Genomic DNA, 14,936 nt, shown 5'->3' on the forward strand with positions numbered 1-14,936 from the left:
TTGTGATGGTTTGTGGTTCGTTCTTCTCTTAACTAATACGCTCAGGAAAGTTCGAGCATGGATTTTACATTACCGTGGATACAGTTAAATGCTCCAGGAATTCTTGAAGGTTTCCTGCTCCACACCACAAAGTGTGATCCACGTGCCGACAGAGACATGTTGGTTTCAACTTGCCAGATACTAGTGACTTTGCTTCGATATTGGAAATATTGTGCTCAAAATCGAAACAATAACTTGACACAACACTCGGAAGCACACCATTAATCAACCACGTCGAGGAAACCTGACAAATCCCTTCTCCTCGGTTCTTTTACTGCTTTCTGAACGTAGACATTGAATAACACAGGGGACGGGCTACGATCCTGTCTCACTCCCTTCTCCTTTACTGCTTGTGTTTCATGTCCGTTGTTACGTGGCTGTTTCTTTTAAACTGCTCCATAACCTAATTTACAACCCACTATTAGAATTAGACTACCAGGTCAATCAAATTACTTGTTACACACGAAAGTGTGGATGTAACTGAAACAAACACCAATGATTTCGAATCTAATAAGTACTTCGTCATATTATCTCTACACGGTGATGGGTATGTGTAATGTTTTACTGGAAGCTGCGTCCGGTGTGTAACTGCGGGACAGTGAGGGCTGCAGCGGTATAATTGCGAGCGGGTCGTAAAACTGTTGCTCGCCGAAAGGCAGGGTCCCTGGAGAACGGATGCGCTCTGCCAGAGACGCTGCCCCACATTCAGGTAAGAGCTTCGCAGAGGCAGAGGGTGGAATTCAGGATGTAAACTTCCGTTGTTCCAAGAGATTAGTGTTTAATGTCCCGTCGACAACGAGATCATTAGAGACAGGGCAGAAGCTCGGAGTAGAGAATAGAGATGGGCAAACTCGTTCATCCTTTGGAACTAGTTCACTACTGATCGTTCTTTTTTGGGAACCGTTCATTTTTACTCGTTCACCGTTCATTTGTGCTTGGTATGTGGTTCTTATCAAAAACTGAAAACTAGTAGCGTAGGTGACTGAAGGGTGGAGGACACCAAGAGAGGGCACTTGCCTCCCCCCTGGAGCACAGAGTTCTTATTCATTACAGGATTCTTACACACTTTTAGCAGTAATTTCTGTGATTCTCCAGAACATCTCGTTTAGCCAACCGTAGCCTTGTGTGGCTGATCGCAGGGAAATAATATAGGGTGGCGCACGGAAAACCGGCCCCGAGTACAGACTGCTCGCCAATTACGGACGATGTGTTCCCCGTTACGAGCAGATACAACAAACAGACAAACATGTAATAATTCGGCAGTGAAGAAATAACAAGCTAATGAGAGCAACAATTGCGAAACAATCGATGACGATGTGTAGAGAGCTGGAGAAGAGAACATGATAATCTCACACGACGCACATGGGCTATAGCTCATGTAGTCTTGTAAACCTGTTGGTGACTGTTTTCCAACTTAATAGACCACAAGTGTCTTGTATAAAATTGTTCGTTTCGACTTCCTCTACATAGCTATGCTACGTTGTAAACAATAGTCGTTTACACCCTACATATAGTTCACGTTGTCTCTGAGTTCGTAGGCGAAGTATAGAGACTTCATGGAAGCATAAAATAAAATGTAGTTTTCTCATACTTGTGTCATACGCTTAGTAAAAATTAGGTTTTTATGTTGCATTATTAAAGTTAATGCAGCGATAATAATAATAATTAAGTTCGCAGTAATAAAGTTTTTGGTTTGAAATCTCATTCTGAACAAATGTTTTTGAGATAATAAGTAAATACGATTTTATGGCAATCTATGTCTTTTCAAATGGAGAGGCACCGCTTTTCCTACTGAAGCAAATTGACCCACAACCCACTTTTTTTTTCAAAGAAACCAAACTAGCAGGTAATGCAAATTGGAAACAACCAAACTTAAAAATAATTAGAGCCTCCCTAAATGTAATGTTTTGTATACGGAAGATACACGAAAATCGTTTTATATGAATTTTCTTACACTAAAAATTAAGCAAATTATTGAAAGTTAGCTGCTAAATCAAGTCGATGAAACCAAAAAATATATGAATAACAAAAAACTTGCCTTGTTATAAGTATGTCTTCTGCTGTTTATCGGTATAATGAAGTGAGCTGATATGCCCTTTTGTTACCTGAAAAGACGTACCTACTACATACAACGTAATTTTTATGTAATTTACGTAACTATAAAATACTTTTTGATTACCGGTCGTGGACGCTGAATAGCCAGAACCAAGTGCAAGAACACTTTGGAACACGTGTAAAATTGGCGAGCGCAGTGAACGAAACGAATAACTGGATACTGAACTAACTAGGAGCAGTCGGCAGTGGAACTGAGACAGGTGGTCATGCGAAGAACGACGAGTGCGGCCGAGGGAGACCGAGACTGAGACGAGCACGCGACCGAGGCTGGAACGAGAACTGCCGAAGTGACCGCCGCGACCGAAGTGAACTAGTGAACTATGAACCGATCGTTCGTCGTTCCCGGGAACTATAAGTAGACCTCCGCGACCGAAGTGAACTATGAACCTACCGTTCCTTGGAATTCGTTCCTTGGTCCTTTCGTTCATCTTGGTGAACCGTTCCTTTGCACCCGTTCGTTCGCGAACTACCCATCTCTAGCAGAGAAGGAAAGCGGCCGTGCCCTTTCGAAGAAGCCATTCGGGCATATGCCTTAAGTGTTTTTAGCAAATCACGGAAAACCTAAATTGGGATGGCGGGACGCGGGTTTGGATCGTCGTCTCAAATGCGAGTCCAGCTATAACCCTACCACTACTATTGTAATTTTGTGTGCTTTTATCTAAATAACGAAACCCTCTTACTAAAATTTAGTTTAGTTTCCAAATAAAGGAGAAATTAATCAATAGAGTTACCCTTTTTACAGGATTTGACCGTGTGTTTTGTCTAATGGATAAGTAAATCAGACTATTCACTTCTTTTCCTAAAATCTTACCCACCGGTTGGATAGAAAAGCATTATGAATAATATTATACTGAATTAGGATAACTGATTTCCAAGTTCATCTAGTGGTTTGTAACATGTCCTAATGGTCACCAACCTATCCAGGCAATGAAACAATGAAGTATTGGAAAAGCAGAAGTATGAATTTTGCCTGCTTTCTTGCCACTGTTTAGTCTTGCTAACTGCTAGTCCGTACGACCACAGAATCTCTTGCCGAGGGCGCAGAGCGCTGTCGGCGACATTAACACAGTCTACGGCGCTGCCAACATACAAACAGGTCACTTACAGCTCTTAATATTTTATTTGATCCTATGGGGAGCGGTCTGTTAACTGTATAGGTCACCAGATCTTGTTAGCACTACAGGGGTATCCCAAACGCTCGACTGCAGTCTAACACCTTAGACTCTTATAAATGAAGTCTGGTCTCTGTGCAGGTTCTAAATAGCCCTCCACTCCCTGTATATTACTCCTGATACCTTCAAGATTTCAAAGAGTGTGTTATAACGGGGGATTAAAAAGTTCCATTCGAAGGCCGTACAATAAAGAATCGGTATGCCAATCAGGCAAAATCGCCTTTAGCTCTGAGACAATCATCCTACAAGTTGAAGATACCCGGTTGGCAAAACATCGTCTGCTGCTGAGTGAGTAAGTCCGTACCCGCCTGCTGCACATTCTCATCCGACAGGAATCGCCGACCGTTCAAGACCTTTTTCAAGGGACCGAAGGTGTGATAATCGCATCGGAAGACTTTAGGGACCGTGCTCGAGTGTTTCCCACATGAGTTGGGGTAACTTCTGCGTTACGAAATTTGCGATACCGGGCCGTCGATTGTCATGAAGCAGCACTCCCTGGCGCACAATTCTTCCACGGTGGCTTTCGACAGACATGCTGCCCAGCACACCTTCTCAGTTGTTCGATGAATATCTGTCCGTAATTGTCCTTCGGCAGACAAGAAGAAGGTAACACCACGTTGATCCCGTGTGGAGGCATTTGGTACTAGCGTCGCCGTAGTTCACTTTTACACTTTTACCGCTCGTACGTCGGAAAGACACGAAAGCCACACTAGTCGTTTGCCTGCGTTTCGCTGCTTATATTCCCCTAGAGGAGTCGCCTACGTCGTATATTCGCTGCAGCAATGCCCTCAAACGGAAACTTTTTCATCGCCTCTTATACAGTCAGCAGTGTCAACAGTTTTCTCTACATCTACGCCAACGGTCCTGCCGCAAGGGTAACATCCGTTCCCGACAGATCACCGAAGTTAGGCGCTGTCGGGCTGGTTTAGCACTTGGATGGGTGACCATCCGGTCTGCCGAGCGCTGTTGGCAAGCGGGGTGCCTCGGCCGTTGTGAGGCAAGCTGAGGAGCTACTTGATTGAGAAGTTGCGGCTCCGGTCTCGTAAACTGACATACAGCCGGGAGAGCGGTGTGCTGAGCACATGTCCCTCCATATCCATATCCAGTGACGCCTGTAGGCTGAGGATGACACGGCGGTCGGTCGGTTCCGTTGGGCCTTCTCTAAATCTATAAATGCTACAAGTGTAGGTTTGTCGGGCTTCAGCCTGTCTTCTAAGATGAGACGCAGCATCAGTATTGCCTGTCGAATTCCTACATTTCTCCGGAACCCAAACTGATCTTTCCCAGAGTTCACTTCTACATGTTTCTGCATTCTTCCGCAAATAATTCGTGTCAATATTTTGTAACCATGACGTACTAAACAGGTGTGTCCATAGTATTAACACCTATTAGTATCTGGCTTCTATGGAACTGGAATTATTACATTCTCCTTTACGTCTGAGTGTATTTCGCCTGCCCTATAGATTTTGCGCACCAGGGGGAATAGTTTCGTGATGGCTTATTCTGCCAAGGATGACAGTCAACGTCGTTTACTGCAGGGGTCTTGTCTCCACTTAGGGATTTCAGTGGTCTGTCAAATTATTCTCGCAGTACCATACTGCTCTTCTCTGGGTCCACATCTGCTCCTGGAAATGTCTTACACTTTGAAATCACTGTCTTACCAGTCTGAAAGATTCCAGTGTTCTCAGGTCTCTTCACACATACAATCTTCTTTCATGATTCTTAAATCAAGTGTAAGCAATAATTAAACTGTGCTCTGTGCATAGAGAATCCGTTATAGTAGCGAACACCCACTACTGTAGTACACGTTTACCTCACGATTAGCCCCCCAATGAAGAGTAGCTTGAAAGAATGTGTGACGAGATGAGAGAAGTTATTCAGATAATTAGGGGAGATGAAAATTTAATCGTGGTGTGGACTGTAATTCGATGATAGGCAAAGGACGAAAAGGAAAATTAGCAGGAGAACCTGGACTGGATGAAATGAATTAACAGAGAAACCAACTAGTAGCATTTCTCACAGAGCACAAATCAATCTTTGCTAACACTTGGCTGAAGAAGGCTGTATAAGTGGAAGACACATGGGCACGGCAAAATTTTCAGGTAGATATCATAAAGGTAAGCCAGAGATTTCGAAAACAAAACATTTCCAGCGCAGATGTGGACGCTGACCGTAAGTTGTTGGTTATTCGCTTAAGATCAAAAGTGAGAAAATTCATGAAAGGTAGGACATTAATTGGTTGGGTCTGAATAAATTAAGAGGTTGTTGAGAGTTTTAAAGGTAGCGTTAGGTAATGAATGGCTGGTTAAATTAATATAAAAGAAGTCGAATGGATAAGGTTGATAGTCGAAAGAGTGAAGATGAGGCCCAGTAGAAACCCTTGGATGACACACAAGATAGTAAATTTAATTGACAGAAGGAGAAAATATCAATCAAACAGCAAATGAAGCACGCAAAGCGGAATAAAGAAAACAGAAAAATTAGATAGAAAGTCCAGATTAGCTAAGCACGTATGCCTGGAGTAGAAATACAAAAATGCTGTAGAAGCAGACATGACTAGGGGAAAGACAGGTGCCTCCTGAAAATGCCTTTGGAGGAAAGAGAAGCACCTGCATGAACCTCGAGAGCTGAGTTGCTAACCCTGTAGTAAGCAATGAAGCATTGGTTGTGTAGGGAGTGAGGCAGGGTTGTAGTCTCTTCCCGATGTTATTCAATTTGAACATTCAGCAAGCAGTAAAAAAACCAAGGAGATATTTAGAAATGGAGCTAAAATTAAGAGAGGAGAAGTAAAAACTTTGAGGTTTGCCGATGACACTGGAATTCTGTCAGAAAGCAAAGGACTTGTGAAAGGAATTGAACAGAATGGACAGTGTTGTCGAAACGGTTTATAAGATGAACACATACAAACTGAAGATAATCGAAATAGAGATGATATAAAATTTAGTGTAGAAATAGCAAGAAAAGCATTTCTGAAAAAGGGAAATTTGTTAACATCGGATATAAATTTACGTGTTGTGAAGTCTTCACTGAAGGCTTTTTTATGGAGTGTTGCCTTATACGGAAGTGACATTTGGACGATATACACTTCAGAGAAGAATAGAAGCTTTTGAAATGTGATGCCATAGACTAATGCTGAAGATTAGATGAGTCGAACTGTGGGATTGGGGGGGGGGGAGAAGTCTATAGTACAACTTGACTGAAATAAGGAATCGATTGATGAGACACATTCTGAGACGTCAACTTGATAAGTGAAGGAAGTGTGTGAGGTAAAAATTGTAGATGGGCAGTAAGGCTTGGGAACAGTAAGCAGATTCAGGTGGATGCAGGTTGCAGTAATTCCCCAGAGATGATGAGACGGAACAGGATGGACTACTGTCGAGATCTCCATCAAACCAACCTTCAGACTGAAGACCACCTCAACAGCAGTGTGGTACAGTAAGCAGGAAGTTAAGAGATCAACAGAAATCAGTTATGTGAGGTAACGGCAGTACCCATATCAAATGTCGCAGCGAGAGCTGGACGATAAACGGAGCAGACAGGAGGAAATTAGGACCCGCTGAAATGTGACTCTGAAGATCTGTAGTAGGCTACACGCAGGTAAAAAGAAAAAATAATCGACATTGATACTGACAAGATATCGGTCCCAAGGATCCCAATATTTTCGAGAATGTTTTAATTACAAGTTTTACGACAGTTAACGAGTGACAAAAGAAATATTTCTATCTTGTGATATAATTACAAAGGGCGATTTTCGATATCTTTCCGTTTATTGTACAGTGAAACCTTTGATTCTTCCCAAATTTCGTGCCGGCTGCTGTGGCCGAGCGGTTCTAGGCGCTTCAGTCCGGAACAACGCGGCTGCTACGGTCGCAGGTTTGAATCCTGCCTCGGGCATGGATGTGTGTGATGTCCTTAGGTTAGTTAGGTTTAAGTAGTTCTAAGTTCTAGGGGACTGATGACCACAGATGTTAAGTCCTATAGTGCTCAGAGCCATTTGAACCATTCTAGGGGACTGATGACCTCAGATGTTAAGTCCCATAGTCCTCAGAGCCATTTGAGAACGGTTTATTGACACACAGTCAACACTGATTTAGAAAACATTGTTCTTGTGAACCACAACTAGATTTTTACACACACGAAGTGTCTTGCGCATGTGCATAGGTAGCGGGTCGGGCTTGTAAGTGAGCGGCCATTTGTAGCTGCAGTTTATGGCGGGTCATGGCCCATCGAACATAGGCCGGTGTGAGGTGGAGCGTACACCATTAAGTTAAGTAGTGGTTTTGACTTTGTACATATGTACTGTTTGTGTTTTCCTTTTCTTTTTCGTTTATAAATGTATAGCTATGGAGTTCTTTTAATCATTGACAAAGATCTTCTTAGTCATTTGTGGGTTTTATTGTTGTTCTGAAGAAGGTGTAGTTATCTACGACGAAACCTAGGTTAACACTAGGTGGTTTTTTCGCAATCGAGGCGGGTTTTTAGTTTTTTAATATATCATAATATTAAACGTGGACATGAAAACTGAAGTATCGATTTTTAATACACTACTGGTCATTAAAATTGCTACACCCAGAAGAAATGCAGATGATAAACGGGTATTCATTGGACAAATATATTATACTAAAACTGACATGTGATTACCTTTTCACGCAATTTGGGTGCATAGATCCTGAGAAATCAGTACCCAGAACAACCACCTCTGGCAGTAATAACGGCCTTGATACGCCTGGAAATTGAGTCAAACAGAGCTTGGATGGCGTGTACAGGTACAGCTGGCCATGCACCTTCAACACGATACCACAGTTCATTAAGAGTAGTGACTGGCGTATTGTGACGAGCCAGCTGCTCGGCCACCATTGACCAGACGTTTTCAGTTGGTGAGAGATCTGGAGAATGTGCTGGCCAGGGTAGCAGTCGAACATTTTCTGTATCCAGAAAGGCCCGTACAGGTCGTACATTATCCTGCTGAAATGTAGGGTTTCGCAGGGATCGAATGAAAGGCAGAGCCACGGGTCGTAAAACATCTGAAATATAACGTCCACTGTTCAAAGTGCCGTCAATGCGAACAAGAGGTGATCGAGACGTGTAACCAATGGCACCCCATACCATCACGCCGGGTGGTACGCCAGTATGGCGACGACGAATACACGCTTCCAATGTGCGTTCACCGCGATGTCGCCAAACACGGATGCGACCATCAGGACGCTGTAAACAGAACCGGGATTTGTCAGAAAAAATGACGTTTTGCCATTCGTGCACCCAGGTTCGTCGTTGAGTACACCATCGCAGACGCTCCTGTCTGTGATGCAGCGTCAAGGGATAACCGCAGCCATGGTCTCCGAGCTGACAGTCCATGCTGCTGCAAACGTCGTCGAACTGTTCGTGCAGATGGTTGTCGTCTTGCAAAAGTCCCTATCTGTTGAATCAGGGATCGAGACGTGGCTGCACGATCCGTTACAGCCATGCGGATAAGATGCCTGTCATCTCGACTGCTAGTGATACGAGGCTGTTGGGATTCAGCACGGCGTTCCGTATTAGCCTCCTGAACCCACCGATTCCATATTCTCCTAACAGTCATTGGATCTCGACCAACGCGAGCAGCAGTGTTGCGATACGACAAACCGCAATCGCGATAGGCTACAATCCGACCTTTATCAAAGCCGGAAACGTGATGGTACGCATTTCTCCTCCTTACACGAGGCATCACAACAACGTTTCATCAGGCAACGCCGGTCAACTGCTGTTTGTGTATGAGAAATCAGTTGGAAACTTTCCTCATGTCAGCACGTTGTAGGTGTAGCCACCGGCGCCAGCCTTGTGTGAATGCTCTGAAAAGCTAATTATTAGCATATCACAGTATCTTCTTCTCGTCGGTTAAATTTCGCGTCTGTAGGCGATCATCTTCGTGGTATAGCAATTTTAATGGCCAGTAGTGTATTAATTGTACAGGAGATCAATGACGCTTATGTAACTCGAAAGGTACTTTGCCTTAGATGTGCACAAAGAAAAAATCTGTATGTGTATACCCGTTGAGAGTGGTAATAGGAAGAAGAAGCTTTCACATTCACGACACTGATGTTTCATTCTCTATCACACATTAAAATCACTAATACCTGAACATCGAAAATTGAAGAGCTACCAACCTCTGTCCTGTGAAACGATCAAGTGCTGTAGTAGAAATGACACACAAAAGTAACAATATTTCGTGAAATCGCATTCTAGGGGCTTTCATGTTTACATGGTTCATTTGTAGTATAACATGGATATCGGGCAGCTAGAATGCGAATGCTAGGTCGATGATGTTGGCAGCAGTGAAAATCAACATATCATAGTAACGAAGCCTGTAACAACGTTGTCTATTGGCGTCGTTATTTCGCTTACTTTTCTGTAAGAGTAACTTTGTGATCTTTTGCTGCCATTACCATAAAATCTGAAGTTCCTAACTTTTAATTTCTTCATTTTGAATAACTACGGCTTCTGACTTCTTTTACTATGCGGAAACTATGTTTGTTTTAGCCTATGCCTCGAAGAAGAACATTAACGGATCGGACCGAAAGACGAAGAGCTAGAGATAGAGAATTTTTGGGTACAGAAAGTAATAGGAATAATGCCGATGTTGGCAACGATAATTCTACTGTCGTTCTGAAAGATACATTTAAAGGTGCACTGAACATAATTACAAATGATTCCGAGAACAGTAATTGTGGTTTGATGAATTTACAGTGCAGATTTTGTGAGATGGCATTACCAGATACAACGGCGTTCACATTGTGTTGTTTGTTATAAGGGTAAAGTTAATTTTCCGCCGTTAGCACGAAATTTATTTTTCAATGCAGTGTATCAAAAACTCCCTTCAAATGATCTAACAATTAAAGAGAAATCAAAGAATTATTTCAAGGATACGTGTAGCTACAATGCGACATTTGCCACGGATCAGTTCTGCGGCTAAAATTTCAGACACTTTAGAATACATGACATTTGCTATCACAAACCAGGTCAACCGATGAAAATGTTGGCATTTCGACCACTAGGATACTAGTGTGACATAAATAGCTGTATCTTTTGATTGCACTTGTTTAGAAGCTTAAGTTTCTTACACCGCCAAGGCACCATAGACTTTAGTGTATGATATAAATTTCAACTTGATATTTCTACCCCTTCCTGAGAGGAAGCAGTCTTAACAGACCGTTAGACAAACAGACGAACAAATGTTAAAGAAATATTCTTTTCGTGCGATATAATTACAAATTTAAAATTTTCTAATATTTTCCTTTACATCTATTGTAAAACCGTGCTTCTTGCCGAATTTTACAGTTCTAGGTAGATGGGAAGGACATTATAAGTTTTGATAAGTGAGTTTGCGGCGTGTCAAAATATGTGACGTAAGTGGTCGTATCTTTTGAGTGCACTAACTTAGAGGTTTTTATGTATTACAACGCTAAGGTACTATATACCTTAGTATGTGACGTAATTACCACCCGATGCATCTACCCATTCCTGAGGATGACGGGTATTAATTCACGGATGGAGAGACAAGCAGTCGGATAGCAAATGACAAAAAAACTTTTTTTTCATGTAACTTTATTACAAAATCACAATTTTCGGATTTTTCCTTTACCAGTACTGTGAAATCTAGTTTCTTCTCATATTTGATGATTCTAGATCAATGGGAAGTGCCTTGTAGGTTTTTATGAGTGAGTTTTCCGGTATGAAAATAGATGACGTAGATGCCCGTATCTTTTGATTGCATTGACTTAAAAGCTTACACTTATTACAACGCCAAGGGACCAAACACCTTAATATGTGAAATAAATTTCGGCTTGGTACGTCTACCCCTTCCTGAGAAAGAGCGGTCTTAACAGACGAACGGACAGACAGACATTCAGATAACAAAAGTCAATAAAATTTTTTTCGTGTGAATTAATTACAAATCCAAAATTTTCGTTTTTCCTCTTTTGCTCGTACTGTGAAACCCTGCCTGTTGTCAAATTTCATGTTTCTAGGTCAATGGAAAGTAAGTTTTAATGATTGAGATTTCGAGTACCAAAATATTTATTTATTTATTTAACCTGATGGCCCTCTCTTACAACGGACCAGTGTTTCACACAAGTAGCATTTCGCACATCAGAGTTACATCACGACAATACTTTAAATAAGAAAATTAGATTACTCTAGTCACAATATGAATAAAGAGTAATGACTAAGACCCAGTAAAGTAAGTACTGGCAGTATTTTTACAACAGGTGCTATACATACAAATTATGATAAAAGTAATAATAGTAACAGTAAAAAAATCAAATAATAATGATAAACATGAGAAAAATTGGCAATAGTAATGAAGATTTGTGCAGATGTAAATTAATAGCTTGGTGTGTAAAGTAGATGTTTACTAGTATAGCGAGTTTTGGGGGAGGGAGACTTAAGGAGGGGGAAAGAAGGAAGTAATGAGGTGAAGTGCATTCGTGTACAGAGGAAGGCATTACTGTCGCTTAAGTAGATACGTCATTAACTGTTTTTTGAAGCCGGACATGTTTTTAAGTTCTCTAACGTAACGAGGGAGGTTATTCCAGAGTCAGGTTCCCGCCACTGTAAAGGACTTGGAGAAGGTGACTGAGCGATGCTGTGGAACAGAGAGGATTTTATTATGATGGGAACGTGTGTTTCTGGCGTGTTGTTCCGACATAAGCGTTAAGGACGAGGAGAGATATGAGGGACAGTGTACATTTATAAGGCAGTAGATGAGACAGAGTGTATGGAAATCTCTGCGTTTGTCTGCACGCAGCCAGGACAATTTTGCATATGCTGGTGAAATGTGATCAAAAAGTCGAACGTCACAGATATATCGGACGCAGGCATTCATGACCAGTTCTAGACGTCGCGAGTTTTCCTGAGAGAGGCCTTGTAGGATAATATCGCTGTAGTCAATGATTGGGAGTATTAGCGTTTGTGCTAATTTCTTTTTCAGATCGAAAGGGAAGAGTTTTTTTATATTTTTGTAGGACATGAAGGGATGCTGATGCTTTTTTGCACACTGCAGTTGCGTGCTCTGTCCAATTTAGATTTTCATCTATTATTACTCCCAAACTCTTTGCTGAGGGGGAGAAGTCAATATTTGTTCCATTTAGGATAAGAGATGGTACGGATTCCCGATGTTTTGGGCTAATGAGCTTAGAGTGACCAACAAGTACCGCTTGGGTTTTAGATGGGTTTAGTCCTATGTCCTGTGTCCATTTTGATAGTGCATCGAGATCAATATTGAAGTTTTCAATAGCTTTCTTAAGATTGCTTGGTTTCGCACTTAGATACAACTGAAGGTCATCAGCATACATATGATATTTGCAATAAGTCAGAACCGATGACACATCATTGACATACAGAGAGAAGAGTATGGGACCTAGTACTGAGCCTTGGGGAACGCCTGACACTACCTGCCACCATTGTGATTTTATGTTCCCAGACAGGACGCGTTGCTGACGAGGCGTCATGTATGAGCGAAACCATTGCACTGCACTTGGTGAGAAATTTAGACCGCTAAGTTTGGCTAGTAAGATGTCGAAATCGACAGTATCAAATGCTTTGCTGAAATCTAAGAAGCAAATGATAGTCGCTTCTTGTCTGTCCATGGCAAGTTTCAGGTCATCTGTCACCTTTATCAGTGCGGATGTTGTGCTTCGATGTTTACGGAATCCTGATTGGTATTCGTCTAGTAGGTTGTTAGTAGTTAGGTAGTTGGTGAGCTGGTCATGGACTATATATTCTAAGGCCTTTGATAGTGCAGGAAGATGGAAGATGGGGCGGTAGTCAGAGGGTGCTGTGGCGATGTCCTTTTTAGGCAGTGGCTTAATTTGTCCCAGTTTACAGGCCTCAGGGAAAACACTTGTGATTAATGAATCGTTGAAAATGTCTGTTATAGAGGGCAGCAGTTGATCAATAATAAGTTTTACCATCTGTTCCAGTAGATGCTGATCTAATCCGCATTATGGCTTTCTTGACAATATTGCAAGTGACGTGCCGTAGATAGAATTCTTCTTTGGTACAGTCGTTCATCCCCAGTAATCAATGATTCTCTGTTTTTTTTTTTTTTTTTTTTTTTTTTTGCGGTAATGTGAAGAATCGGTTTAGTTCTTCAGCTGGGACCATGGGATTTTCTGCAACTTTTATTTTGCCTAAACCGAGACTACGGAGATTTTTCCACAGGATAGCTGGTCTACATCTATTGTCAGCTAATGTACGGGCATGTCTGAGCTTAGCGTTTCTCACCGCTTTACTGACTTTGTTTCGCTTCTGCTTGTATACAGTGTGATTTTAAGGTGTAGGGTGTATCTTGTATGCTCGATGTGCAACGTCTCTGAGATTCATGAGCTGTTTTAGTTCATCAGTCAGCCAAGCTGCAGGTTTCCTTTTTACTTTTCTGGTCTTTATTGGAGCGTATTTGTCATATAGTTGAGTAATTTTGTTAGTGAAATCTAGGAGTTTGTCGTTTACGTCCATGAGGGGAGTATAAGTGATGTAAACGGCCGTATCTTTTCATTGCATTGCCTTAGAAGGTTCACTTTCTACCATCGCAAAGGGACCGGAGGCCTCAGTATGTGACGTAAATTCCGAGTTGACACATTTAACCGCTCCTGAGAAAAAAAGTTTTTAACAGTCGGACTGACGGAAAACAAAGCGATCCCATAAGTGTTCTGTTTTTAGCGTCTGAAGCAAGGAACCCTAAAAAATAAAAAATAAAGTAACGGCACAAGGAACGAACGGGATATTTTCAATATAAATGATCGAAGACGGGGCAGCAAACGAAAATGGAATGACAATATTGAACAAATTGACAATAACAGAGTTCAAGAGATCTTGCTGGTGTATAAGCTAATATGGACACGGAACGTAGGAAAGCCTATCATCAGCTGAGAGGACAAATTCTCTTTAAGAAGAAACAGTCCATCTGGGTTGAACCTTGAAGATGATGGTTAAGTTAGTAACTATGTAAGCCAAACTTGTAGTAATTTAGCCCTCGCCAGATGTGGGGACAGCGTTTCTTTTGTCCGTCTATGAGGCAGCGTCGCCCGTGTGTGTGTTGGTGGGGGTGTAAACGCCTGCCGACGAGTATACGAACTCCACACACATGATGTGGTCACTGTGCAAGCGCCCTGTCCGCTTACTAATGCACGTGGTTAGCCGTTCCTATCATGCACTGTAAGATAGTAAACCATTTTTGGCAGGTGTAGCATGTGCCTCAACCTCAAGCGTGACGTATTACGAATAAATTGTGAATTCATAACCAATAAATTATGATGAGACCTCGCTTCTATTGCTGGACATGTTTCACAGTTTAAAATCTTGCTTATAGATCTCCATTCACGATTTTATAACCTACATGAAATCTTCTTTTGCCTGTAAGTGTCTTCTACGTATATGATTTTCTTTCAAAACCCTTAAGCCACGTATTAGCAATGATTAAATTGTACTCTGTGCCATATTCTACCAGGCAGCTTCGCCTTTCATTCTGCTACTATTTTTCCTTCTCATACTTTTCTGAACTTCAGAACCCCACCACATCTAAATTTTCGTCTTGCTGAATTATCTGAATAATTTCTATTATCTCATCATTCATTA

This window comes from Schistocerca americana, chromosome 8 (genome assembly GCF_021461395.2).
Source record: "Schistocerca americana isolate TAMUIC-IGC-003095 chromosome 8, iqSchAmer2.1, whole genome shotgun sequence".
Lineage (NCBI taxonomy): Eukaryota > Metazoa > Arthropoda > Insecta > Orthoptera > Acrididae > Schistocerca > Schistocerca americana.